This window comes from Falco cherrug, chromosome 6 (assembly GCF_023634085.1).
Source record: "Falco cherrug isolate bFalChe1 chromosome 6, bFalChe1.pri, whole genome shotgun sequence".
NCBI classification, from domain to species: Eukaryota; Metazoa; Chordata; class Aves; order Falconiformes; family Falconidae; genus Falco; species Falco cherrug.
In genome coordinates, this window is record NC_073702.1 from 67,295,439 (window position 1) to 67,301,438 (window position 6,000).

Sequence of the window (6,000 nt, forward strand, 5' to 3'; positions counted from 1 at the left end):
TCTTTTGTAGGGATAATTCTTCCATTAATCAGGATAAGAGGTAGTACATTTAAAAAACTGTAGAGGTTGTGTTTCCTTTGATTAAGGTAAGATGGAGTAAATCACTGACTATTTTAGTATATTCTACACCAGCATTTTAAATATACAGCTGTCTTCTCATGGCCCATATTTGCTAGTAAATCCAACTTTTAAGGCCTAGCATGGAACAAAGGAATAGCTTGGCTTTAAAACATACTCCTTCCTCTTATTTTAACTATTTAAACTTTATTAAAAAATAAACCAAAGTTTGAGTCTGTCTTTATTTGCAGCTAAATAAGCATCTTTGTCATGAAGTGATGAAAACAATTAATACTTAATAAGTAGGAACTTCTTAAAGAGCTGGTTGGGTGATGTATCTAAACAAAAGCACATCATCACAAAAATGAAGTTGTGTCTTTACCTGATCTAAATCACATTTTTGTAGTTTCTTTTACTTTGTGAATAACAATAGGAACAGAAGGTGTGTTGTGGCTTAAACAGTTTTCTTCACTGTGAAATACTGTAACTTCAGGAAAAAACAGATTTGGTCTAAGTTGGTTAGAATCTAACATAGTGCTCACTAAACTGATTTCAAATAATACGGAAGAGTGTCAAATATATACAAGCACTCTTACATTTAGAATTTAAGTGTATCTGGTGAACACGTTAAATTATAGTTTAAAAAAGAGCAGAATATAGAGCTTGTTGTATTTCATTATGTTTGGTAATGGCTACCTCCATATTTGGCTGTTCAGTGAAGGAAGAGTGAATTTTCCAATTATTCCTTTGATACCACTGGCTGTCACTCAGCCTGCTGTTAGCACATAAGGCAATGCCTTTTCATTAAGTGCTAGAAATTTATTTTAGTTTTAAATTATTTTCCATTAATACCTGGTCAGGAGGGGGAGGAGCACCCTAAATGCAACAAGGACTAGTAACCCTGAAGGATGTAGAACAGGAGATGTTGAACTGAATATACAGAGTGGGCACAGAAGGATTTCTGCTGGGAAATACATGCATATGTATGGGAAGCTCATACAACGGTAAGTTACACTGCTAAAGCACCTCTAATCCAGGGTTCCTATTATATACAGAAAATGGGGAGGGGGGACTTGTTTGCCTGCCCAGGCAGATATTTTCACATGGAATGTTTGTGGGGGCCGAGGGGAGGGAGTTTGAATATCTAGTTGTGGAAAGGAAAGATGAAGCTAGTGTAGATACTGTGCTGCCTTAGTGGCAGAAATGCAGATACTGCTGAATTTGTGTATCAATATGATTGGGAAATCTTGTAGGAATGTGAAGAAATACTAATCTTGAGGACAGATCAGGCACAGGAACACGCAGTATGAACTAGCTATTAATAAATTTATGGGAAGGAAAACCACTGAGCTATTCCAAACCCAGTTACTTCTCCACCATGAGTTTTGGGAGTAAACTACTATAAAGGTTAAGTTATGAAAAGGCTAAGAGCTGGTTGCCTACAATAGCAGTCATTGGACTCGGTGACTGGGAAAGTCCTTTTGGTTCTGTGTCCTTGCATGTTTTGCTTTGACAGCCAGGTACATATCAGCTGATGAAGACTCTTGGTCATTACGTCCTGTATTATTTATATCCTGCATAATAATTATGGTGCTTTTTTATTTCCTCATGGCGAATGATGTCTGAGTGACAAATCCTGGTTTATGGCACTGACAGTAGCTGGTGTTTGTTTGGTTTTGATATTTAGGAATCTGTATCTTGGCTGTACAAAAGTATTAGCACACTCTTAGAAGACTTCTGGGACTAAAAAATGATTATTCACTTTGGAGAATGTTTTAAGCAAATTTCACAGCTTGCCAGTGATAATTTATCAATAAATCAAGGGACTGGACAAAAAAAGGACAGATTAGTCCCTTTCACAGGTACTTTCCAAATCAAGCATTTTTACATGTGATGATTTTAAACTGAAGAATCTAGATGTAAGTTTGCTTGCAGGGTTAGCAGTAGTAGCTTATAGAATGTATTTATTCATATGCTGCCATATGTATATGTTAAAACTGATCACCTACTTTTCAAAAGTCAAATACTAATACTGATGGTTATCAAATTATGCCAGAAAGAGAACAGTGTTAGTGATCGTGAGGGCTCCCATTGGGTGCCATTATTCTGGTGCTGCAAAAGGATGAAATGTGGAGATTGAGTGGATCTTTGGCAATTACTACCACTTTTTCAAGCTTCAGCCTTCCAGGAAAACCAAAATTACTCTGTCTTTACTGAGAAAATAATATTTTCTTGACATGGCAGAATTGTATTTCAGGGGAAAATATTTCCCCCAAAAATATATTTTTTATTCAAAATTTGTGGTTGTATCAGAATAATAAGGCTTTCAGAAAGTGACTTCAGCCATTGATTTTTAGCAATCCCCATTTATTTGGTTGGGAAAGAGATTCCTGAAGTGATTTTTTTTTTTTCTTTCCTAAGGATGAGAAAGGGTATGCACAGACTTTCTTAGAATATCACATCACGTATAGAATGGACTTCTGAATTAAAACAGGTAGGTGTCTATTATGCATTAAAACTTCTGGTTTTGAGACAGGGATGGTGACATTTCAAAATGTCACACTAAACCTGAGTACTGTCTTTTGAGAGAGAGGTAAAAATAACGTGAAGTTTCAAATGCTCAGAAGTAGATTTCAGAGTTCTGTACTTTCAAGTGACACTATCAAAATAGCTTGTGGAAGAGGAGTTTAAAATGTGAGATGTTTTCTTTCCTTCCTTTGCCTTTCATGTCTCTACGATTAAAGTAATTAAATTCTTAAACTGTGAAATGAAACACCAGTTTCTCTAAACAATAGATTAAAGAACACAGAAGAATACAAAACTTCTTTCAAATGCAGCTATGCAAACAGGTACACAAAGAGGAGTTTTGTGTACTTCAGGTGTATAAAGTAACTCGCAGTTATATGAAGTTTAAAGGTATGGGTTTCCACGTGGTTTTAATAGTATTTATGTGGATAAAAAACAGGGTAGAAAGGCAGGCACTCAAACACCAGGTTAGGGTTGGAGGTTGGAGGAGCTTGACTTTACTGCACTTGAAACTGCCAAAATTCATCAGATTTTAAAATAGCACTTTCCACTGAAGATGTTTAAGGCTTTAATCTTTGCATCATTTCACTAATATAGGTCAACAGATAAAATGAATACATTGTGGTGGCAAATGTGTGATCTAGTTATTAATACACATTATATTCTCATCTTAGCACTCACAGTAATTGTGAGTATTATGCGGTGGAAAGGGTAAAGCAGGTATGTGATATAGTTTGCATCTGCCATAATTTGGAGGATCACTTGCTAGACTTTGTCAGATGCATTTAGTAAGTTCACATGCACATCTTAAAAGTTGCTAGAATTTAGGTCCTCTTTCCAAGAAACCTGGGCTGTGGTGGGGGAAAGAAAAAATCAATAGCATTGTTCTCTAAACCTCTCCCTTCAATGGGTGCCTTACAGTGTGATGTATGTGGAGAGAGTGCACATGTGAAAGCTGGTGATGTCTAATTTTGTAGATATGTATATAATTTCTCCTTGTGTATATTGAGATTTTGTTGCATAGGGTCAGTAGTGTCCCAGCTGCCATAAAAAAGAAAGTCTGTAATTATTTCAGCTAGACAGAGGCACTCACATTTTCATTGCTACGGAATTAAAGATCAGAATGGAAACTGTCTGAAACTTGCACCTTAGATGTTCTTCTAGCTATAATTAAAATAATCTGCACTTCAGAGGTTTGATTTCCATCAGTCATATGTACACACGCCCTCATTGGATTTTTTTCCACAGTTCAAAATCAGCGAAATAAGCTTGCCTTTTTCATTTTAAAGTCTGTCCCAGTCTGTACAGGGCAGAGGGAGGCAGAGGTCAGGCCACGGTGGTGGGCCTCGAGGCCTGAGGTGCCAGCATGACCCAGGAAGTTATACGGCTTGTTCACTATTTCCACGGCAGCAATTTTACCATACGAGTTCTGTCCCTTACTAGCAAACTCTTCTTTAATTTGCAGCTTCACTTTTTTTTTTTAACTAATCCTTGACCTCAGCTGACTGGAGATGAGGTTGAACCTGCCCGTTGCTCTCCAGTGCCTGTCCCTCCCTTGCAGGCTTGCTATCAGTAATGTGCAGTGACTGTGACTGAAACCCTGATTTCTGGAGCACTCTGTGACCCTTCTTGCTCAGCTTCTCCCTCAACATCTGAGGCATGAGTTTGTTTCTGCTGGCTGTTACCACAAACTGGGTAGCCCTGTAGGAAAACAAGTGAGAGAAAGGTGCAGAGGAGGGTATGGGGAAATGAGAGTAATGAAAAAACAGTGAAGGTGGGGCTCAAGAGAAAAATACTTCATGGGGAGTGAAATGACAGAGCAGGATTCTTGATCTCACCCAGGTTTCTTGTTCACTCATCATGTTACAGCTCCCACCGTGTGCTTTCCTTTGCGTCCTTTCCATGAATGTGGTGGTGTGTTGGCTTCCATCTGCAAAGCGAAATGTCTGGCACCTTTGTTGTCACCGTCTGCCATAGCTGCCTTCTCAGAGCGAACAGTACACTTCAGAGGGTGTATTTCACTTTGTTGTTTTAGCATGTTGCTTAAGAAGGCCTTTATTTATAAAAATTGTTTCAGAGCTGCTTCCTTTGCAGCCAGTCCTAGGCCTGGGCCTCCAGCTGAGGCGTCAAGAGGTCCCGCACAAAATGGCAGCACGGTTTGCACGGGCACTTCATGTTGCTGTTTTAATATATTGTGTCATGGAAAACTGCATCATCAGCATTGCTTTTTTATTCAGGGAATGAACGATGGAGTTGCTCGAGAACCTTTGTGTCATGAAAATTACTGTTTCATGGTTCTGAAGGTTTTACTTTATACTGTTATGAATGTTTCATACAGAACAGCAGAACACATTTTCAATGTGTGTGATAAATACCAAACCCAGTTTTGGTCACAAGCCTTTTCAGTTTCATTTTCCAGTCAGAATAAGATTCCATTATATTGGGTTTAGCTGTAGAAAAATATGTCAATATTCATAATCAGGCTGTATAGGCAGTACAAAGAGGACGTGTCATTTTTAATCATCGGCATTTCTGAACTTTACATCTTGACACCTTTCGATAGGAAGACACGTAAAGGACTTCTGCCTTGCTGCTGAGGTGTGGTTTTGCTGAACCACCCAGGCAGTTTCTCTGCAGTTTGGGGGATCTGCTCCCTTACGCAAACTGTCCAGTTTTGGTTTATTGTATGTGAATTTATACTTGACAGCTGTTGAGGAATTCACTAGAACAATAGCCATAATGGCAATTAAAAAAAAAAAAAAAAAGGAAAGAAAAAAGCTTAGTTTATTGCTCAAATGTCCTTCACTAAGAAATCATGTCAGATTTTAGCAAAATTCATGATGCCCTACTTCTGGTTGTACATTCAGTTATTTCAGTGGTAAGAGGGTGCAATCCTAATGGGTCAGCTTACAATTTCCTTGAAATATATTCTGTGTTTGTAATTAATATGCAGATAAGAAGAACTATTTGGTCTTTATCTCTTACTGAAACTTGAATGCATTCAAGGGTTCTGCTGCAATTGGCTTCCTTGGGGAGGTGCAGGAGGACTTATATCCCCTCTGACCTCCATAAATCATGTTGGGTTCAGTGTCTTTCGGGGACATGGGGGAAAATCTTTCAGTTCTCTGAAGCCTACCTACTTACACTTTTCCCTCCCTTCTTCCCCAGACTGGGTGCTGCCATTTTCCATAACGCATCCCTTCTGGTTTTTTTGTTGCATGGTTTGAACAATGAAGTGGATGAACTATAGCTACTGGACATAACAATTAATTCTGCAGCTATCGTTTCAGGGGGCTCTGAAATTTTGGTATTTCCAGATTGAGCCATACCTCTAAAAGAGACTTGGTCTGGGGTAACCATGCAAGCTTCCAGCAAGATAACACAAGGTGTAAATTAAATTCTCTTTTAAAGTTGGCA